Source organism: Trichomycterus rosablanca, chromosome 15 (genome assembly GCF_030014385.1).
Source record: "Trichomycterus rosablanca isolate fTriRos1 chromosome 15, fTriRos1.hap1, whole genome shotgun sequence".
Classification (NCBI taxonomy): Eukaryota; Metazoa; Chordata; class Actinopteri; order Siluriformes; family Trichomycteridae; genus Trichomycterus; species Trichomycterus rosablanca.
Window position 1 is genome coordinate 21,314,967 of NC_086002.1, and position 24,785 is coordinate 21,339,751.

At 38.7% G+C, this 24,785-nt stretch overlaps 1 protein-coding gene and 2 non-coding genes across 3 annotated transcripts in view; 1 reads left to right on the forward strand and 2 right to left on the reverse strand.

Annotated features, from left to right (window-relative positions):
• LOC134328786 (uncharacterized) overlaps positions 1-24,785 on the forward strand; it is a 765,451-nt gene that overhangs the window by 464,899 nt on the left and 275,767 nt on the right. The gene's annotated exons all lie outside the window — the stretch shown is intronic.
• Positions 5,658-5,776, reverse strand: LOC134329712 (5S ribosomal RNA). Its single transcript, XR_010014936.1, has one exon. It is a non-coding gene; the product is annotated as a 5S ribosomal RNA (ribosomal RNA).
• Positions 6,443-6,561, reverse strand: LOC134329742 (5S ribosomal RNA). Its single transcript, XR_010014963.1, has one exon. It is a non-coding gene; the product is annotated as a 5S ribosomal RNA (ribosomal RNA).

Here is a 24,785-nt window from a genome sequence, read left to right on the forward strand (position 1 = left end):
AATCGCTTCCATTTTGTTTTAATACCACCGACAGTCGATTGTGGAATATTTAGTAGCGAGGACATTTCACGACTGGACTTGTTGCACAGGTGGCATCTTATTACAGTACCATGCTGGAATTCACTGAGCTCCTGAGACCCATTCTTTCACTAATGTTTGTAGAAGCAGTCTGCATGCCTAGGTGCTTGATTTTATACACCTGTGGCCATGGAAGTGATTGGAACACCTGCATTCAATTATTTGGATGGGTGAGTGAATACGTTTGGCAATATAGTGTTTTAACATTCCAGATTACTTTTTTTACAATTCTCCAAAAGAGGGCAACATCACAAGATTTTTTTTACCCTTGTTAACAAGATCTCATATTCCCATATCATAACTAATTTTTAACAGTTCTTTAAAAGTCCCACAAGAAGGCAACGTCACAATTTTTTCAACATGATCACAAGATCTCGTATTATATCATATTACTTTTTTTTTTTTACAATTCTCCAAAAGTTCCACAAGAGGAGGTTTGCATGTTCTCCCTTTGTCTGCATGGTTTTCCTCCAGAGTTTTTTTCCCACAGTCCAAAGACATAAAAGTGCCACAAGAGGGCAACATCCCAAATATTTTTTTTTTTACCATGGTCACATGATCTCATATTACCATATCTGTTACATGTACATGGTTAGCCATGGTTTAAAGGTACAGTAATTGCTGGTACATAACTCAGTGAAGAGGTGTAAAAATAAGCAGAAAACCAGATTCATACCCAGCTAAATCAACTTCACTTAGCAGGTCTTTAAATGTTACAGGTTTTTACAAACAAAGTGTATTAATTAGAAAACACAAATGTACACACTGGAACTTAAAATCCAACAAAGCTCCCACTCACAAAGTGAACTGTAGACGGTGCCAAATAAAACAAATAAGAAAAACAGCTAAACTGCCTAATCAGGCCTAAACTAACTAACAAAGAAAAAAAATACAAGGGGAAGCACCCACTTTTTACCTAATAGGCTAAACATAATAATACCTACATGCATGAATGAATGGCTGCCTTCTTTCCTGTTCACAATGGGGAAAGTGGGTAAGGAAGAAGGAGAAAAATGAACAATCTTTACAAAACTGATGGCAAAACAAACACAAAGCCAAAATTACAGTGGTTTGTTTGTTTGTTTATTAGGATTTTAATGTCATGTTTTACACTTTTGTTACATTCATGACAGGAACGGTAGTTACTCATTACACAAGGTTCATCATTTCACAATGTTATATTAAACACAGTCTTGGACAATTTAGTGTCTTTAATTCTCCTCACTTGCACGTCTTCGAACTGTGGGAGGAAACCGGAGCATCCGGTGGAAACCAACACGGACACGGGGAGAACATGCAAACTCCACACAGAAAGGACCCTAACATCCCTACCTGGGAATCAAACACAGGACCTTCTTGCTATGAGACGAAAGTGCTACCCACTTAGCCACCTGACTATCTGCAAGGGCTCTTAACATAGCCTTGTAGCGGTCTATACTTAACCAGAGCTTTTAAAGTTTACAGGCAACAGTTTACAGTCTGTCTCTGTCTTGGCATCCTTGATGTGCTACATGACCACCTTCCCATTGGAAAAACTTGCCCTTGATCCAATATGGGGGCTTTCAAGATGGCAGCCATGTTCCAGACATAGCCTAAAAGCAGAGGTGGAAAGAGTACTAAAATATTGTACTCAAGTAAAAGTACTATTACTTTAATGATTTTTTACTTAAGTACGAGTAAAATTACTAGTCTAAAAATCTACTCAAGTAAAAAGATTACTCAGTAATTTAAAATGTACTCAGAGTAAACGTTACTTAGTTACTTTTTTAACAGAAGGAGGAACATTATTTTCTAACAGAAGTTGATAGATGAATGATACAGCAGATCACACACAGCTCACCAGCCATGCAGCATATCAGCAGTTCATGTGTGGATTTAACCTCTACACACCTAACACACTGCAACTGCTGTTATCAATTCAAAACCGCATTATTTCTGTTTATCCTCAATAGAAGGGTTAGGTGGTTACGGTTGCACCTATAAAAAATATAATGGGTCTTACACCGTCATAGGAACATGATCAAAATCCAAAACAAACCAGCAGAATCTCACAAACACATTTATGCTTAAATAAATACTCAAAAATAATGAACATAAAAAATCACAATATTTCATAATGCTTTACTATCGTAGCCAACCGTAAGCAGCAGCAGAACCGCGACCCAGATCAGTCACACAGCAACAGAAAATCATAACCACTTATCTGCTTACCTGATCTACATATCCATGTGTTGTTCCATTAGGGATATAATCCACTTTATATAAAACCATCTTGTATGTTTCCAGAATATATAAATCCATACCCAACTGTCTTATCCACCTAACTAATGAAAACTAGATTTGTTCTCTCGGATTTCCCGGTAAAAAGCTTAAATTGGTGATTCGTTCACTAAACTGTCATTTATAGAACAACCAATGAAGAAAGAGATTGAAATTATACCCAGAATGTGAAGCTCTGATTGCTTTATACATCTGAATCTCTTCACTAAATGAACCGATTCATGGAGTTGTTTATGCACAACATCATAATGAAACAGAGTGAGTCGTTTCTGACTCGTTAACTCAGTGATTCAGTTCTCAAGCCCGACTCTAAAGAACACAAATGCGTAAATGCTCAGCGGGCCGGATCAAACAGTTTAATGTCGAGTTTTTTTTATTGTTTTCTTTTTCTTTCTTTTTTTACTCAGTAACGGATGTTATTTAAAATGAAGCGATTTACAATTCTTAATACAAAACATACTTAAGTAAATAAAATTACAGGTTGTAAAATCTACTTTAAAAAGTACAAGTACACAACAAAACTACTCAATTACAGTTACTTTCCACCTCTGGAAATAAACTATAAACTTGTTTAATGATGTTAAATCTGATTGGGTCATGGCACGTATGTTTTAAAGCAGAAACAAACACAGGCACATCTACACAAGAGAGGATTTTTCTGACACTTAATGCAATGCAACCACAGTACGTCTCTTCCCTGTAGTGTTTTTGTGTGTTAGCAGTCCGAGGGATGCAAAGTGTAAGTTTTTTAATACATTTTAGACTGGGGTGACTCGAGATTTTGAATACTTTTAAAGTACTGTTGAGGAATTTAGAGGAACAGATCATCACAAGTAGGTAATAAAAAGGTAATTAAGAAAGAAACTTAGATAGACAGATAGATAGATAAGTATATATATATACAGTGGGGTCAAAAAGCATTTAGTCAGCCACTGATTGTGCAGGTTCTCCTACTTAGAAAGATGAGAGAGGTCTGTAATTTTCATCAGGTACACTTCAACTATGAGAGAAAAAATGAGAGAGAAAAAAATCCAGGAAATCACATTGTAGGATTTTTAAAGAATTTATTTGTAAATTATGGTGGAAAATAAGTATTTGGTCAATAATAAACAAGCAAGATTTTTTGGCTCTCACAGACCTGTAACTTCTTCTTTAAGAAGCTCTTCTGTCCTCCACTCATTACCTGTATTAATGGCACCTGTTTGACCTCGTTATCTGTATAAAAGACACCTGTCCACAGCCTCAAACAGTCAGACTCCAAACTCAACCATGGCCAAGACCAAAGAGCTGTCGAAGGACACCAGGAAGAAAATTGTAGACCTGCACCAGGCTGGGAAGAGTGAATCTACAATAGGCAAGCAGGTTGGTGTGAATAAATCAACTGTGGGAGCAATTGTAAGAAAATGGAAGACATACAAGACCGTTGATAATCTCCTTTTGGGTCAAGATCTCATCCCGTGGGGTCAAAATGATCATGAGAACGGTGAGCAAAATATCCCAGAACTACACGGAGGGACCTGATGAATGACCTGCAGAGAGCTGGGGCCAAAGTAACAAAGGCTACCATCAGTAACACACTACGCCGAGAGGGACTCAAATCCTGCAGTGCCAGGCGTGTCCCCCTGCTTAAGCCAGTATGTGTCCAGGCCCGTCTGAAGTTTGCCAGAGAGCATATGGATGATCCAGAAGAGGATTGGGAGAATATCATGTGGTCAGATGAAACCAAAATGGAATTTTTTGGTAAAAACTCAACTCGTCGTGTTTGGAGGAAGAAGAATGCTAAGTAAACACCATACCTACTGTGAAGCATGGGGGTGGAAACATCATGCTTTGGGGCTGTTTTTCTGCAAAGGGGACAGGACGACTGATCCGTGTTAAGGGAAGAATGAACGGGGCCATGTATCATGAGATTTTAAGCCAAAACCTCCTTCCATCAGTGAGAGCATTGAAGATGGAACGTGGCTGGGTCTTCTAGCATGACAATGATCCCAAACACACCACTCGGGCAACGAAGGAGTGGCTCCGTAAAAAGCATTTCAAGGTTCTGGAGTGGCCTAGCCAGTCTCCAGACCTCAACCCCAGAGAAAATCTGTGGAGTCCGTGTTGCCCAGCAACAGCTACAGTGTGTGCAAACCTGGTGAAGACTTACAGGAAACGTTTGACCGCTGTCATTGCCAACAAAGGTTATGTTACAAAGTATTGAGTTGAACTTTTGTTATTGACCAAATACTTATTTTCCACCATAATTTACAAATAAATTCTTTAAAAATCCTACAATGTGATTTCCTGGATTTTTTTTTATTTTGTCTCTCATAGTTGAAGTGTACCTATGATGAAAATTACAGACCTCTCTCATCTTTCTAAGTAGGAGAACTTACACAATCAGTGGCTGACTAAATACTTTTTGGCCCCACTGTATATATATTACACATTCCTAAACACAATTTTACCCTCATGTTTTATTCACCCTATACACCTCCTCCTACACTGCTGCAGGTGTTTTAGATGTATTTTTTTTATCCTAACGTGTCTCTAATGCTACTTTCACAAGCACTGACAGGTTTCTAAAGCTATTTGTTTAATTAATTTCAACTAATTCGCTTTCCCCTGATTTATGTGGTCATTTAGTTTCTTGTTCTGAATGATTTTAATTCTGATTCGTTGTTCTTTTGCGTGCAGCTCCGAACGATAGGACAGATTCGTGTTTTTTTTGCGTGGGGTAAAAAAGTGGTTGTCCAGAGCTATTTTTGGATAGGCAGCGTTCACATAAAAAGCTTGTTGATACAAACGTTAAAGAGACCGGTGTTTTAGATCAGCTTCAGCACTGGACACATAATTAGCCGTTTGCACGATTTCTTAGGCTAAATTGACCGTTTCATGATTGAGCTATGCCAAACCTGTAATGAACATGCTTATCAGGTGGATTTTTACAGTGGTTCTTTTTCTTTTTTTGTAGATCAATTTGAAATGATCATTTGTTTCTTCTGTTTTGGTTGAACCAAGTGTCTTTTTGCTTTTTTTGAGGCAAATGTCTGCGTGGTGGTTTTGATGTTGCAGAATAGCGGGTTTGTGTTCGGTGAGGTTTGTGCTGGTGTGATGAGTTGACGAGTGGAGTCACCGTGAGTTTGAACGGTGTGTGATTGCTTTTTTGATGTTCGTGTTTAATAAAAAATAAATCAAATGTTTCTTTTTTTCATTGCTTCATATTCATTTTGAAATATCCCCTAATCATTTCTTTTTTGAAAACAGTTAAAGTGTACTCCTTTGGCAGGAGGTTGAAGTAAAGATGTGTGAGGAAAAGCTTCCAGCACCTGGTATTCCCAGGCGGTCTCCCATCCAAGTACTAACCAGGCCCGACCCTGCTTAGCTTCCGAGATCAGACGAGATCGGGCGTTCTCAGGGTGGTGTGGCCGTAAGCGAAAGATATTGCAAATAGTTTCCCTTTTAAAGAAGTCCGTCATTCAGCCTTTCACTTCAGTGTGTTTAGATTATTTGTTGTCGTGTTTTTTGTCATCTTAGACATCATTTCTTTTCCTGTATAACTGTTTATAGGTTAAAGCGTAACAGCATAAACACCACCGTCTATAAATGAATGAATTGCTTTGGTCCTCCACTTGAGATTTTTATGTAAACAGACACAACAACAAATAATTAAAAAGACAGTATTAATAAATAAATAAATAATAACAATAATGTCACAAATCTATACCACATCTACAAGATGTAACTTATTTCTAGCACCACTAGATGGGGATGATGTCTGGACATAATTTTGAACTTCATTTTTAAAGTCACTAAAATGCTAAAGATCCTAATTTGGTTTTTCAGTACAGTTATTAATAAATGCAATTCAGGGAAACGGTTACATTTTTAAAGCAGGAAAATAAAGTTATTCGTTTAGCTTTTTAAAGTTATATTGACAAAATAATTTCCTTTTGTACAGCCAGGATGGATAAGTGTTTTACTCTCCTCAGAATGAAAGAGTCAGCTGGCCTTTTTCTTCTCGTATTGCTTTGATGATGAAGAAAGAAAGAAAATTTTCGGCTCCTTTGGCAGGAGGTTGAAGTAAAGATGTGTGAGGAAAAGCTTACAGCACGTGGTATTTTCAGGCGGTCTCCCATCCAAGTACTAACCAGGCCCGACCCTGCTTAGCTTCCGAGATCAGACGAGATCAGGTGTTCTCAGTGTGGTGTGGCCGTAAGCGAAAGATACTGCAAATAGTTTCCCTTTTAAAGTCGTCCATCATTCAGCCTTCCACTTCAGTATGTTTAGATTATTTGTTGTCGTGTTTTTTGTTATTTTAGACATCATTTATTTTCCTGTAAAACTGTTTATAGGTTAAAGCGTAACAGCATAAACACCACCGTCTATAAATGAATGAATTGCTTTGCTCCTCCACTTGAGACTTTTGTTTAAGTAAACAGCGTCTTAAATATGACGAGCTTGATTAGTTTATAAAAGCTCCCCCGTCCCAAGTGTTTTTGTAAAATGTTGCAGGTATACTTATTTATGCATTTCTGCACATAACTCATGTATTGTGTCTCTTATTTGATTTGTGTATTTTCTGTAACTATTTTTCCATCTTTATTCATAATAGATTCAATAAATGATATATTATATAATTAGAGACTATTTGTGTTGCATTTAGAGTTTCTTCAGAATCAATACCAAGTTGCATTTGTAGATTTTTTAACGGGTCATCGTTAAACATTTTGAGCTCATTTTTAATTGTTTCTAATTCATTTTCTTCTTGTTCACATAAATCACTTTTAAGTTTTAATTCGATGTATTTTTTCATCAGAGAATCATATTTTTTGTTTTTTTTCTATATTTATTTGTTTACTTTTAACTTTGCATATTTTTTTCATTTTAATCTTAAATACCTCTGTTAGGATGAATCTTTTGGTTCAAAAAGGTCCTGAAGAAAGCAGTCGAGAAGTCCAGAAAGTACTCTTTAAAACACTTTATTAAGTGTAAAAATAATCTGTGAATATATATCAGAGCTAAGCCGGCCGGCGCTCCTTACTCCTGCAGTCTAGACACACCACGTAAGAAAGAGGCCGAACCTTTCTCCCCGCCAGTTTTTAAACTCAGCTAGGCTCCTCCTCCTTTACTGCTGGTGGAGCCAATGAAGTGTGCTAACAAGCCCCGGGCTCTGCCTCCGCCCCCCCCCTTCTGTAGGAGTCAGGGAGAGAGCCTAGCCGGCGACATGTTGAACAATAGACCATGTGGTCTGGATGTAATTTATGTTTAATAATGATGTTATGTTAAAAACCTAACATCCCCCCTTGAAAGCATCTTAATGCTTTCACAATAACTTTTAACTATAGGTTAGGTGTTTCTAGATCCCAGGAGATAAGGATAGCCGTCAGCAACCCCCCAATTTAACCCCTTCTGACTACATGGCCACTGGGCTGAATTTTATACAATAAAACGTTTCTAAAAATAAAAAGGCTACCAATTAAACTAAAGGAACCGTACCTATCGCAACAGCTCCTAACCCTGAAACAAACAAACAATCAAAAAATAATAAAAACAGGAAATCAAAAATAAAGTAATTTAAAAAATAGGAAATCAAAAAGAGAAGAAAAATAAAATAAACACAATGGGTGCGTAGCTTCTACAGGAAGTCCGTTCAGGTTGTCCTCCATCAGACGGAGCTGCAGATATTCAGAAGGGGCCCATAGCTCCTGTGTCTCTGCATGACTCCTAATGTCTTATGGATTCTCCCCTGTCGGCCTTACCTGTTTCCACAGCAGCACAAACATTTCCTAAAAATAGCAGAGTACCAAACATATATACATTGTAAACAATCCTGAACTAACCCCTTGCGTTTTGTAGCTAAACTATGTGTGTTGCACTTAACTAGTGTTTTCAAAGTTGGTCTATGTGTCTGCGAACTATATGTTTATGTTTTTCTCTCCTAGTCTAACTAAATTCTCCCCCCTCGTCTTGTTCCGCTCCGTTGATTCCGCTGGACTCTTCTTCCACATAGTCGGTTTTGTCGGGCTTTCTGCTGTGTTTAGTTCCCTGTAGGCAGGTCCAGTTAGTTGCACTTCTGTCCCTTGGAGTGGGTCTTCCAGTCCCCTCAGTGTCTGCCTCTACCAGTCCTTCCCAGTCTCCTTCCTTCATCACGGTGTGTGATTAGCAGAGGTGTAAAGTAACGAATTACATTTACTCACGTTACTGTAATTGAGTAGATTTTATGAGTAATTTGTAATTTTTAAAGTAGTTTTTAAAATAGGTAATTTTACTTTTACTCAAGTACATTTTGACACAAGTATTTTACTTCGCTACTTTGGAAAACTCCCCGTTACTGAGTAAAAAATTAAATGCTGGGAAAAAAAACTAATTGTCTGAATTAAAAAAATAAATAAATAAAATTGGCGCGGATGCGCCGGTGCACGGATGCTCGAGCGCGGAATTTCCACTTGAGCCTATCGTTGGAAGATGGCTGGTGCCGAGACAGACGAGCAAGAGATGGAGGACATGGAGAAGGTTGAGGATTGCCAAGCAGAGAAATAGAATTCCGCTGGAGGAGAGGAATCGGAAAGCGAAGGAAATCCTTGGCCATATCTAAGCCAGTTCTTTGTTTTCAAACGCAAACGAGGCAATAACGTTCTCATGCAATGCAAAATGTGCCTGCCCCGCCGGACAGAGCTGTCAGCTTTCAAAACTTCCACATCAAACCTGCAAAAGCATGTGGTGGTAAGTAGAGTACATGTATATTTGCCTGTGTATCCCAAATGTTATATTTATTGTTTGGTTAAAATCTTCCTCCATGTAAAATGTGCCTTCATGATATCAATTCGTTTAACCGCCTAGCATCCATAAGCTACTGATAACGTTTCAAATGAAGACGCCTAAATTAATTTAATCACCTCACATTTACAAATTGGTTTTATCAGAACGAAAGTCAGAAGTAATACGAGTGTATGATTTTAGATATAATTTGTTTAATTAAATTTATAATAGACTAGCTCCTGGGTTGTTAGCTGTAGCACAGACTACAGCTTTGGCTAGACAGTGATAAACAAATACAGCTAGATTGGGAATGCAAGCTTTGAAGACCTTTGAGAATGTTCATTAAATGTGACGTTAAAATGTTAGAAGGATGCTATGATGGTTTTTAATATGGAGAGGGAGGCACTTCACTTCAACTGAACAAGAGCTTTAGAGTCTAATGGTGTAGTATTCTGTGGGGCAGGACACTCCACTCCAGGAATTGCTCCACACATTTTCTCTGTTGATTTTGGTTTTGTTTTTTATTGTGGTTTTTGAATTGGATCATACAGTCCAGACTTTTGCACTTTTTTCAGTTGTGCTTAAAAATGTTGGGGGTGACCTGAACATAGTTTGCACATTATATCTCTCAACAGATTGTAAACATTATGCAGTTAATTTGTGAATTATATTATCTGTAAAAAGAAGGAAGAGCATAGTGTTACTAAGGAATCGCTTAGCCGTCACTTTGAGTTTGGTTGAGTCAAGTTTCATATGTGTCATTTAGTAAGTTTGCTTTAGTGACTTTAATTCGTTCATTAAAAGTTCATTAAAAATGATTTAATTTATGACTTGTACTTTTTTACATCAAATAATTAAAAGTAACTATGTAACTTTTACTCAAAGTAAATTTTAAATTGAGTACTTTTTTACTTTTACTCGAGTAGATTTTTAGCAAAGTAAAGGTACTTTTACTTAATTACAATTTTTCAGTACTTTTTCCACCTCTGGTGATTAGTAGTGCTGGTCCTCTCTCCTCATCTTGTCTGGTCGGTTTTACCTTTAATTAAGCAGAGTTAGTAGCACTTATACTGCTCGAAGTGGGTCTTCCGGCCCATCTTCAAGGGCATCCTCCTCATCTTCATCTACATGATATCTAGACAAATCAGCCAACACCATCTGGATAACTGGTGGATACTACCCCCCTCTGCTTCCTCTACTCACTACTTCTATCACAAATTTTTCTATTAATATCCTGATGCACGGGATACCACAACAACAACATATCACTAAAATTACCAATCCTACACATACTGACCTCACCAAGTAAGTAGTTTCCCTGACCAGTTCTAGCCTCACTGACTTTACTAACCAATTGCTAACCATGCAATAGGAAACTTAATCAATTCCACTGATTATTCCACAAAGCAATTGCTATATTGGTTTTCAGGGCCGACTGCTCGACACGGACCAGAAAATAACTTACCACACAAACGGTTGGACTTTAACCAACCGACCTGAACCCGTTCAGGCTTTCACAGTTGGACTCGGACCAACTGACTTGGTACCAGGCTTTGAGTTTGGACTCTAAACAAACTGGCATGGACTCTAACCACACCGGATCCTTTGGACTCACCAGGAGTCAAGGCATGCCCACCATACCTTGGTCAGTGAAAGAGGAACCACACCTTAACATTTATCAGTAATTATTTCTAATTATCTACAAGAGAATTCTCAACATACCACTAAAATTGCCAATCCCACACTCTCATACTGACATCACTAAACCCGTAATAACTTCCTTCCATGGCTCAAACATCCCTTCTAGCCACTTAACCCATTCATACACACATACAATCATACAACAGACAAACATATAAGCTACTTACCCAGCCCTCACCGTAGCCACCCCACTCCCAACAACGGGATACACGGCCACGGTGAGCTTAGACACCACTGCCGCAAGGCTTTCTGGGTAAAGCCCGTGCCAGACCCAGTGGCGACGCTACACTGCCCCCTTCCTAATGGTCAACCGTCCCGGTGACCCACTCACCAGCGTCCACTGGGTGACTCCATGTCCGGACCGCACCCCATTACACTGCCGAGTCGCTCTTCCACCCACTGCTGGACCGGGCACCCTGCCCCTACAGCCACCTGGGCTAGCGCACTCCGACAGACCGGGCATATTGGCTCACCAAACCATCAGAGCCACCCAAACACCACGATCCCACTTCTGACACCAATGTGGCGCCGGCGAGTAAGGAAGGTTAGCGTCAGGGCCGCAAGTGAGCTGCCTTTGGCAGTTCATTCAGTGTTTTAGCGACACCCATTCATACACACATCCCTTCTGAAAAATTTCCCCTGTTTATCGGTTCTGGTTTGTTGCTCCTGAAACAGGTGTAATTGTCTTTATAAGCTTTGATGTTGGTTGGAGTTGGTTCCTGAGTTAGTGGGTGAGACATGGATAAATTCCCTATGTGTTAAATTAGACATTTTAGACCGCTTTAAACAACCTTTCGAGCAAAATCTGTAACACGTATTAAGACAAAGATAAACTGGTTTTAACGAGACACACCCTAGAACAGAAAATTCCTGCCTAGTCGAAGAATACGAGTATTCTTTTAACATTCACTGGCACAACTCACTCGGTTGTCCAAACACAACTCAGACAAAAGAACGTAAACCTCAGTACAACAACAGTGTCTACTGGAAACAAACAATTACTTCACCGCGACCGACAATGGCCCTATGGAAACAAACATATACTTCAAGGCAATCGACAGTGATCCCCTGGAAACAAACAATTACTTCACCGCGACCGACAATGGCCCTATGGAAACAAACATATAGTTCAGGGCAATCGACAGTGATCCCCTGGAAACAAACAATTACTTCACCGCGACCGACAATGGCCCTATGGAAACAAACATATAGTTCAGGGCAATCGACAGTGATCCCCTGGAAACAAACAATTACTTCACCGTGACCGACAGTGGTCCTATGGAAACAAACATATACTTCAAGGCAATCGACAGTGATCCCCTGGAAACAAACATATACTTCATTACTTGTCGCTCATACTGCATTAACCCTTCCTGCTATATAAAATTCCCCTTCAAACAGTTCAAACTGATCAGAGCAGAAGGTGCATACACATTACATCTAACATTTTCTACACTTATTCTACTTCATCTATATCAACTTCCATCAGTCCTACAAACCCCTGACTTATATTATTTATTCATTCAGATTTTTACCCCAACTTTTGGTCACTGGTACTAACACACCTCCTGCTTCTAACAATACAGACTCCATTTCCCACAATCCAACAGACTCTCACATGACCATCTCCTGCTCCTAGTCAGCCAATCCCTCATGCTCATCATCACCAGCGCTTTGCTGGACTCTTCTTGAGTCACATTAAACCCTACTTAAACAGTTCCATTTAGTTAACTCACTGCAAAGTACTACCAACCTATACTATCTCTATTGTATTATTGTTACATCTCCCTACAAATGTCATTAACCCCACATCACTATGGTACCTGCATCCCTACTCACTAAAACACAAGCACTTGTAGCTCTTTCTAATTTACTCTTGTAACCAAAACTTTTTCTACACGAATTATTGTTATTCTAATACCTTACTGTAAAATACATCCAAAACCTCTATAAGATGTTACCGAACCCCTCACTTTTTATTATGGAACCCAGATCTTCAGGTGGATGTCTATTAAAACACACTACTGTCCCACACGGTCTTGAGATTTCACTGCCTAACGTCTCCATCCAGTCTCACATCAGCTTTCCCTTCCTCTTGTCTGATGATGTCATTACTTTGGCATTCTGTACCTAAGCACCTCATATGCCTCTTGAACACTGCTTTACTCAAACATCAGAATGCAACAACAGCCATGACACACATCTGCAAGATCTGGTATTCATAATTTTTACATCATCTTTGGTACTGCATAAGTGTCCACCATCCTCAGCCAGTACACAGTAGATTAAATATCAGACTTCTCTTTACTCATGCAGGGCCTGCAGTTTATGGCCTCAACCCCCCGCTGGGTTGCTGTGTGTCTGTGAAACCTATGACCTGGGTCTCCAGTCACCCCCCTTCATGTACTTCTCTCCTAACAAGTTATTTTCTTCTCACTATTCCCTCAATCTTTAAATTGCACTCGTCTGCCACTCATCTATGATCATGCATAGTATTGCCACAAGGTTTACTGCACCACATTGAACCAATCTAACTTCTTCAATAAACTATATAGTATAAACTGAGTGAGTTGACCTGATCAATTAGCTAGAAAAGATTCATCGGATACAACACAAGCATCAAATATTACCAATTGCCAATTAACAATTTCCAAAAAAATATTACCAATTAAATTGAATCTTACCGGAGTCCGTGTAAGCAATTATATTTAATCTCCTGAGACCCGAGCTTTGATTTTTTCAATGCATTTTCCCTATTCCTTTTGTTTTTAACCTTATTAGTTGGGTGACACGGTGGCTCAGTGGGTAGTACCGTCGCACACTGTCACAGCAAGAAGGTCCCCCCTCCGCGGAGCCCGCATGTTGTCGTGTGGGTTTTCCCCGGGTGCTCCGGCTTCCTCCCACAGTCCAAAGACATGCAAGCGAGGCGAACCAGAGACACTGAACTGTCCATGTCTGTGCCCGATATAACCTGAATCCCGTGCAATGAGCAACCACCGTTTCCGTCATAAATGCAACCAAAGTGCAAAACATAATGTCAAAATCTCAATAAAGCAACAAACAAACTTTATTAGTGTTCTAGTACTTTTGCTACCACTAGCTGGCAGACAAAAGTGTCCACTAATGGGGACAATCGATCGAAGTTTAGCAGGTCAAGGAATAAGGCATAACAAAACCAAAATTTAATGTCCTCATATGTGAGGTAAGACTGAAGATTACCTTCACCAGGCGTCCCTGAATCTGCATGCATATACGTACCTGAATCTGCATGCATATCCGTAGGTCTGCCAGTCCAGCTGCCCCAGCACAATGTATCACAGGATTTAATACACAACGCGGCATATTAAACATAAATTCTTATTCCTGCCATAATACTCCTGCCATATTTAAACATAAACTCTCATTCCTACCATTATACTCCCCCCTTTTTTCAAATTTTACAATCAAATCTTGAAAATAAAACATTAAATAAACCTTCTAAATGTGTTTATCCTGTTGGAAAGCACAGAATTTTAAAGTTAGTTCAATCAAAGTCTGGTGTTAGCTGGACCTGTAAACAAATAATGTTGTTATTGAGCAGTGGAAGGTGTGCAACAGCTTTGTCGGCAGTGTCACCTCTGGCATTGTCCTGTAAAATTGGAACAAAACTTTAGAATATGCACAAATTCCTATCAGGCCCAGAAAAAATAGATAGAGTAATACAGTCATGATGTTCACCATCTCCTGCAATTAGTAAAAAGTGGTAGGATTAAGTATATTACAGCATTTAATAATAATGTTCAATTTTAGAAGTACACTGTAGTATTTATACAATCATTAACTTGATACGTGAGATGTTTTCCTTTCAGTTATAGAACATAATTTGGCACTAACCGAGTTAGATAAGTATAACCCTCAAGATCACTTAGTATAACTACGGATATTTCTGTAGCAGACAAAGACAGAAAGAACATTCAGGGATCAGAGTCCCTGTCTTAAAGAGTGGTACCTTCAGGCATTATTTCCAATTTAATTCAAGAGGCAAACAAATGATCACACCTCATAAGATTTATAGGGCTATGAAATCTCACTCTTTACAACTACACAATATTTTAGAAACAGTAACATGTTAGCTTTTACCTTTTACTTGTATTCAGCATTTGTATACAGAGAAAAACACGACATCACTCTCAAATAAACACAAGCCTTGACAATATATAATCCAATATATCAACACATGTCTTAATCAGAGGTGGAAAGAGTACCAAAAAATTGTATTCAAGTAAAAGTACTATTACTTTAATTAATCTTTACTTAATTACAAGTAAAGTTACTACTCTGAAAATCCACTCAAGCAAAAAGTAGAAAGTAACTCATTTAAAATGTACTCACCGAGTAAACAGCAGGGGGTCTCCTCTGTGTAATGTAAACGGGAGTGGATACAAACCTCAACAGTAGTTTTTAATTCAAATGTAATAGAAGAAACGTTGTCCTTAACTCAAAAGCAATAAAAGAAACATGTTGATGCAACACTTAAAACAGTTAGGGATGTGTAATGTGTCATTTCAAATGACATAAAACTTTTTCAAACCGTATAACCACTAGCGATGTGTCGTAAAATGATTCGAATCCATGAATCGGCTCTTCTAACCGAAACAAAGGAACCGACTCTTCCGGCAGTCGCCATGTAAATACGCGGCTCTTCAAAAGGAACCGAGACAAAAGACTCGACTCACTGTCGCAAAATTCGCTGCAGCAGTTTCACAGCCGCGATTTCTTTAGCGTTTTTTTTATTTTTATTTTGCTCGGTAACAGATGCTATTCAAAATGTAACAATTACTAATACAAAACATACTTAAGCAAAAGCAAAATTACAGTCTGTGAAATGTGCTTTAAAAACTACTGTGTTACAGTAACCAGTGTGATCAGAGCGGTAACACTAAGCACTGGATTCGTGTATGTATGTGTATTGATCGAATTTGTTTAAAATCATATCCCCGCTATTGAAACATTCCCCACTTGCGACATATTGATGTTGAATTATTGTCCAGCATTGCCCCATACATTAAACAAAGAAACAATATAGCAATCTCTCAATAATACATGCACCAATACACCCAGCAAATCTCCTATCACGACTAACAAGCGCTGTGTTACTCACATAATTTCAATCTTATTCACTATAACAACTCTGATTAAGGAGATTTTCCTTAATTATGTGTGAAAATGTCCTATGTCACACATGGATGAATTCCACTCTAAGTACCCCCTTTCCTGGTTTAAGAACCTTAAAGTTCAAGAACGCTATCTACCTTAAAACACACTTAATAAGGTACCATAAATACTTCATCTTAACTCAGTTATCTTAAGATTATAAAATCAGATTAAATTATAAAATTAACTGCAGCACTTACCCAATCCAGGCGTACAAAGACAAAGATAGCCGATGGACAAGAGATACGGCAAGCTGCTCACATAGAGCCAAAATGGCGGATAGACAGAAAACCACGCTCAGCTCTCCCAGAGCCAAAATGGTGGACAGACAGAGCCAAAATGGCGGACAGACAGAAAACCACGCTCAGCTCTCCCAGAGCCAAAATGGTGGACAGACAGAAAACCACGCTCAGCTCTCCCAGAGCCAAAATGGTGGACAGACAGAGCCAAAATGGTGGACAGACAGAAAACACGCGTGTGCAAGATGGCGGACAAACAAAAGGTTACATATAAATACGCACAGAAACACTGACAAACAAACTCCCGATGTACTGTTTTCGAACCGAATTTAGAATTTAAAGTAGTCTAATTAACCGAACTCCGCTTCCATAACAGTCAAGTCCGAATTTTAGGACAATCTTTTTCAAAGAACCCCGTCCTTTGAACAGCCAGGTCCTTAAGATTTCCACGTTCAAATCATAGAACCCCGTTCTTTGAACTGCCAGGTAATAGATTTCCAACGTTCGCTCATTCATAGAATCCCGTTTTTGAAACTAACAGATCCTAGGTTTTACAACGCTCGAATTATAGAATCCCGTTTTTTAAACTGCCAGACCCTATTATTTCCAATGCTCGAATCATAGAATCCCGTTTTTCAAACTGCCAGACTTCTAGATCCAACGCTCGAAAATTTGAGATCTATAGAATTAACCCAGTCCCAGACTCGTTAAAACTTAGATCTTTCGAATCACGCGCCCCTGCTTTTGAAACAGACAGACACGTTTCGCTCCAATGGTGTTCCGGGTGAAGCCCTGCCGAACAGCCCTTTACCGTTTATTTTGCTCGGTCTGATTCAAACTCAGCAATCAGGAAACATACATTTTAGCTCCAACATATATTCACAGTTTTAAACTATCTAATGATACTTTAGTAATTTAATCAGACACTTACGGATTCTGAGATTCACTTTCACACTCAGTACGCTAAATAATAAATGCAGCTAATATATATATACAGAGAACGTCTGTTTACCTTAAGTAGGCGCGCGCCTTGTACTGAGTACAAAAGATTTTTCAGAATTCCTGGTCTTACCTCAGTCAGCTGAATTAATTCTGATGCAATTCTCAGACCTCTTGAACCATCCTCTGGCTACCATTTGTTAGGATGAATCTTTTGGTTCAAAAAGGTCCTGAAGAAAGCAGTCGGGAAGTCCAGAAAGTACTCTTTAAAACACTTTATTAAGTGTAAAAATGATCTGTGAATATATATCAGAGCTAAGCCGACCGGCGCGCCTTTCTCCTGCAGTCTAGACACACAACCACGTAAGAAAGAGACCGAGCCTTTCTCCCCGCCGGTTTTTAAACTCAGCTAGGCTCCTCCTCCTTTACTGCTGGTGGAGCCAATGAAGTGTGCTAACAAGCCCCGGGCTCTGCCTCCCCCCCTCTGTAGGAGTCAGGGAGAGAGCCTAGCCGGCGACATGTTGGACAAAAGACCACGTGGCCTGGATGTCGTAAAGCTTGGAAAATGCCGTAAAACTTCCCATATTAAATGTACGTTTTTATGTTCCGAAAAACCTAACATGGGTTTGCTAGTTCTTTTTAATTTTTATTATTTTTTTAATGCTTAGTTTTAGTTTAGTTTTTATTAGTTCTAGTATTAGTTTTAATTTAGTTTAAATAAGTATTGTGTAATAAAAACTCAACAAAAGATACCATTTAAAAATGTTTTTCAAATACTGTTGAACAACCAACTGTCCACAAAAACTGTAACAGTCCACATGATAGCAGCCGTAAGTGCAAAATGTGTATAATACTGCTGCTGAAATGTAGTTGTTGACAGTTACCATCTTTCAGCCAGTTATTTAAAATGAGCTGGTAAAACATGAACTGGTAAAAGTGAGGATCTTTGACGAGGGATGATACGAGATTTCTTGTTATCTCTGGCGGCGTTACCAGCCAACTCGAGGATCTCAGCGGTCAGATACTCCAGCACGGCAGCCAAGTAGACAGGAGCACCAGCTCCCACACGGTGAGCGTAATTACCCTTACGTAGCAGTCTGTGAACACGGCCCACGGGGAACTGAAGGCCGGCACGGGATGAACGAGTCTTGGCCTTAGCCCTAGTCTTACCACCGGTCTTCCTTTTTTAAATAGCTTTATTTGACAGAATTCAATCACATTACAAATATACAGTATATAAATCAATACATCAAGATAATTACATCAGTTCAAATATTTATTACAATTGTAGGATAAAATAATACAGAAAAAATATATATTCTCAGAGCTTGTTCCTTTTCTTTTCTCTTTTTATACTCTAATTTTTTTACAGAGTGAAAAAAAGAATAATAATAATAAATTACAATCTTAATATTGACCAAGGAAGTGGAGTTTTTTTTGTGTGCAAGTCTTCATTTTTTAGTCTTCTAAGATGACATACAATTTGTTTAAAAACAATATCTGGGGTTATGTTGCATTGTTCGATTATCATTTTACACCTAGTTTTAATGATTATTAATTATATTATAAATATCTTTATTGGTTTGATTTAGCCAGTCTATATTTAAATGATCATGTTTAACAAAGTCTCCATAAAGGAGTTGGTAGTGTGGTATATTTAATCTCTTTTTACCTTTTTGTTTTGACCAATATTCTTTTTTTCCAACCCAAATGGACTACTTGCACTCAAGGCTATGACGCATTTCCGTTTTCAAATAGTGCGGCTTGATCGTTTCCGGTTGTATTGTTTACATTCATCGGCATATGCAAAACCTTCGTGAGATTAAAATGAGTGTCCGGTGTAAAGTTTTTAAATCGGAACGTTTTCAGAAACAGCTCAAGAAATATTCAGAGCACTGTTGTGTTCCTCTTTGCTCGGCGTCGGCGAAGTTTAATGGAAGTTTTCATAGCTTCCCAGCTATGAACTCAGGAGTCAGTGGCTAATAAACATCCGTCGGGACCACTTTACTATTTCGCCTTATACGAAGGTCTATAGCAGACATTTCTTACCAGACCACTTGGTTGAACCAAAAATTCCAGATAATCGGAGAAGATTGACGAAGGGTGCAGTACCATTGCTTTTTTAATGGAACAGCTACAGCACTCAGGCTCCACGGCAAATTAATTTCCCTTTCCCATACAGTAAACATTAGCCAGTTATTTACAGTGGCATGCCTGTTGTCAAACTATCAAAACAAAGCACTAGTTAAGGTATGGGTTAAATAAAAATAAAGCAGTAGTTATCAACTCCAGTCCTAGGGACCCCATGCCCTCTGTAATTTATACTGTTGTATTTCTCAACACTTTAAATTCAGCTCCTGATTTAATTAAGCAAACATGTAAATAATTTGCATTACACACCGGTTCTTTACATAAAAACACAATGCACTGTTTCACAAAAACACAAACACTCTTTTATTAAGTAAACATATGATTTAATTTTGTTTGTTTATTAGGATTTTAATATCATGTTTTACACTTCACAAGTTCACAAGTTATATTGAAAAGTTACAGACAATTTTATATCTCCAGTTCACCTCACTTGCACGTCTTTGGACTGTGGGAGGAAACCGGAGCACCCGGAGGAAACCCACACAGACACGGGGAGAACATGCAAACTCCACACAGAAAGGACCCGGACCGCTCCACCTGGGGATCGAACCCAGGACCTTCTTGCTGTGAGGCGACACTGCTACCGACCGTGCCGCCCTATAATTTAATAAGTATACAGAATATTCAATATTTACATTTTCTCATTTCTGTCCACAAATTATGTATTTATTAAACTGTAAAAGAGCATATTTTAGACACACCAGGTTCTGTAAATATTTTGTATACTTTTTGTACATTAAAACATTAAGTCTAAACAAATTCTGTTTCCAATATTTATTATTTATTATTATTTATTATTATTATTTATTAATTATTTGTTACTCTAGGCTTGCGGAGCAGATGCCACTCAGCCCAAGAACTCTGCTCCCGAGTTGACACCTCAATTTTGTGAGCCATATCAAAAAGCTCCTGTTCAGTGCACACAAAAGCACAGGTGGGTGCATCAAGGTGGTGGTCTTTCAGAGGCAGAAGTGGGGTTGATAGAACATCAGGATGCAGCGTGATGGTAAAACAGGCTGCTGATATGACAGAACACTGCCCTCCTGCACCATACCAAATGCACACTGCACAGCTGGCTTGTTGAGTTCCATGCCCATGGTGGTCACCAGCGGCTTGTCTTCAAGGCTGAATTTTTCATAAGCCTCTGCCACTCTAAACATGCATGGATCCGGTAAAGGGCCCACCATGCCCCTGAAGAGTCCACTCCTACAAATTTAAGTAGAGACAATACCCCAAACTATAAGCATTCAGGTTAATAATAAATTAAAGTTAATTATAACTATTTATACATTTCAGGTGTGGTAGAGCAGGTAAATTGTACAACTGCAGGTCAAATGAGCAGATTTGTAAAGTAATTAATCACCTTACCTAACTACGCCTTGAGACTTTTGATTTGGCACAGGTGATCATGTTGTTGATTGGTCCTGGCTTTACACCCTAATAAGAGAGACAAACGTTGCTGTAATGTAGTTCAGACAGTGCATTAAATTAGAATGCTTATCAAGTGTGATTATTATAAACTTACAATTGTCCGAGGTTTGTGCCAGCGCTGTTCAGTTTCAGTACAGCTGTGCACAGGAGGAACTACTGGCACACTGAGCTGAGAGAAATGTGCAGTTTGAAAAAGCAAAGCCACTATGTGGTTGCATAGGGCAGTGCCTGCAACACATGAACTGCATGTGTGTGTCAGCACAACAGGAGATGAATCACGTAGCCCGATCTGTAAGGGGGTAAGCAAAATTAGTAATGACTTTGTTTAATTCATGGGTTCCTATACCAGTGCTGGTGATCCCACATCACATTTTTTGTTTTAACTTATCTAAAACCTGATTGAACTAATTAACAAATTAAGTTCCTCGTGGGTGAGGCTGAGTAAAGTGTTTAAAAATGGAGAGAAAAAACATGTATGGCATAAGCACCCCAAGAATGGAACCTGGAACCTCTTGCTTATTTTATAGCAATAGGTTTTGGATATAGAACCTAGAACATCAAAGAACAGTGAAGACTGATTTGAACATCTGAACTTCAGAGCAAAAAGAGATCCCAACCCAGTCATTAAACCCTATGTGTTGCATATTTTTCCACCAGATTTTTCCACCAGATTCAGCTCATTACCTAAGTAAAGGCTGGTCAAGTATGGCGTTCATAAGACTGACTTTAGGAATCCTGGATTGCCAATATGTTCATTGCTAGAGCAGTGTCTCTTAATGCTACTTCTGGTAACTCTAGATTAGGTATATTGAATTCTTGGTACGTTGAATCATGGAATATTTAAAACTGTATGGAGTGGTCAGGAACATGACTGAGAAACACTGCCATAGAGGGTCAAACTCAGCTCCTGGATGCCAACAGCTTTTTCCCATTTTAGAACAAGACAGTTATATAAGAAGTGAACATTAAATGAAGTTAATGCTAAACTCTGCAGTGCTGTGGACACAGGAGTGAAGTCTGAAACCCTTGGTTTAACCCTACACTTCCTCCCTACTCGTAAACTGTGCGCTGACTCGTTCTTCTTCATGGATCTGTAGCACAAGGCTCTCACACTGACCTCCCCTGACAGCCTGTCCCTATTTGACACTAAATAAAAATAACATACAAATTAATTGTACAGTTTGTACATTAGATAGCTAGTTACCTCATCGTTAGTAAACAAATTAGCAACGTTTTCATGCTGTTAAGCTGTGTTAGCAATACTGACCATTACAGCATAACAGGGTGAAAAAAGACTTAAAACTTCATAATTTTAATGGAAAACATGCCTAGAAGTAAATATCATGAACAACAGCCAAGTTGCAGTTTCAACATAATACTTCCACTTGTCAACAGGACAAACTAACCCAGCTAACACTAATGTAGTTACCCTTGCTAACGCTAGCTAAGTAGCTTCTTTCTGTACTTCGCGAGCTAACCTAAAATATAAGATAAGCGTTTCCTTACCTTCGTAGTTGTGGATGTATGACGAGGCATACAGTTTAAAGTCCTTCTCCAGCTTGCTATAAGGGGCTTTACTGCTCTTCTTACATATCCGATGAATGTCGTTAACGTTCATTTTTGGAAGCTCTTGCAAACACCGACTGAAAAATACCGCCATTGCGAATGTAGTGGAAAACCGGAAATGCCAAACCGGAAACGCTGGAGCAGCACTAAAGAAAATGCGGAAGTAGTTGTGCAAAGAGCCCATTAGCCCTGTATCTCTCAGCTAGATTTAGAGAGGACTACTAGTGGTGTGCAATACTGCAGAAATTGGTATCAATCCGATACCAAGTAAGTACAGGGCTAGTATTGATCTGATGCCGATACTTTTTAATGATTAAGGTTTATGCATCATCAAATTGCTAAATCTGAATGAATTTTCATGACTTTTAGGTGTATTCTTGTAATACATACATTTTTGTAAGTAGCTGCTCTCAGTAGGGTTGTAGATAAATTAAGATAAAGCTCAGATTTCTTGTTTATGGTGCTTTACTTTCTTATAACGTTATCATCATATCAACTCATACCACGTAGTTGTGTTTGCTGAATAAATACATTTGTACCATTTTAATAGTGACCGAATACACTGTAATATTCATGCATGATTGCACTGAATATGTTGTATGATTAAGTCTCATTATTAAGAGTCAGGGCTGGACTGAGAACAAAATTCAGCCCTGGACTTTTTTCTGGACCAGCCCACTACAAGCACATCGCGCTAAACATATCAAACCCCCATCCCACATATGCACATTTCATTTTTATATTTGTATAAATAATTTATAATTTATTATATTATATTTTATTTATCGCATGTATAAATACTTTAATATGTTCACAAGGGAAATGAACCATGAAAAGAAATGTTTTGTACTGTTAGGAAGTACCCTAAGTAGGGCATAGGCGACATTTGAGATGGGCCCACAGTCTCTTCTTAAACGGCATTACTAACGAAGCAGAGGCGCTGGACTATTTTTCTGCTCTTTGGCTATGCTGTAGTTCCTCACTGCCAAACAGGTTGTCCAGTTTCCTGCACTTTTCTGCATCTGCTTGCAGCTCTCTGAAGTTAGGGTGCCAGTAAGACTGCAGTTAAGATTTACTTCGGTGGCCAGTTACAGCCATCATTTCCCTCGCCTCCAACCCTGCATCAGAAAGTTTCTGAACTGACAGTGCAAACTGACAGTGGCGTATTAATATGGAATAATGTGAGGTATGCGTATATCGGGGATTTTACAACAGATCTGGCGTGGCTCAGCCAATCAGATTTTAGGACCAGAACTATCTGTTTTATAATATGTATTTTTTGATTACAGTTCATCCTGGGGGAAGGACATATCTGTGATTGGCCAATGGACAAGCAGTCAGGATACTGTGGTGGGCCAATGCACACTTATTCAGGAATATTTAAAACCCACATACAGAGCGGCCCATCGGGAAAACTCCCGACCCTCCCAATGGCCAGTCCATCCCTGGTTAGAGTTGATTGCATATTGAAGGGATGCTGTGATTGGTTAATGAACATGCTAATTTGCTGTGGGTGGGACATAAGGGACAGTTGTTAGTATAATGGCGGAATAGTAATGTGATATGTAAATGTGCTGATGTTGAATAAAATACACTTAAACACCAATAACTCTTCATCCTGAATCTATTTAAAAACGAAAATCAAACATACACGTGTCCTTGTTCATTTAAAATAAAAAATCAACGCTATTCTGTTTACATGTATAAGCACAAAGTCAAAAGATAAGAGCCTCACTACACATGCTCCGATTCATGTGAGTAGGCTGTGCAAACTGCGTAAGGTGCATCTGTACTTTACGTACGTATAGTTTACACTATTATTTCCATAAACTTGCCCATATTTTTGTATCTGCAAAGCAAAGTATTCAAACACTTACAATCTTCCAATGCCTACCAATGTACCGATGTGTGTTAGGATTTTAACAACATAACAGCGTGATGGTACCACAGTAAACACAGTAGAGCTGGAGGTGAGGAGTTAAGCTGAGCATGTAAGATGTGAGAGGAACGAGTCTCTACACACATGATCTTTACTTTCGGGATAAACGTGCTGCATGTAGCAAAGAAATGTAAAACTAAAGTATTGATCCCATCACACTAGTATTGATCCGATATCAATACCAATGTTGGTATCGATAATATCCATAGTTGGTTCGATCCGCCCACCACTAAGTAGTACTACACTCTGTCCTAGACGTTCTTCCAAGCAGTTTCTCTAATGTCATGTTTAGTTTTACAGCATGCTTCTCTAACTCTGTTCTTTCTTTCTGATATCTTTTACAATCTGATCTTCTGAGTTTGACTGTTTTATGTGTATTACAGTGTTACAGAGTCAAAAAGTACCCCAAACTATTACTTCATGCTGAAGAAATATTTGTTCAAGGGGATGTAGCTGTCGATGTAGCTGTATACAGAATTTCAGTTAGCAATCAATGCTAAAAGTTTTTTTACCAATATACCCAA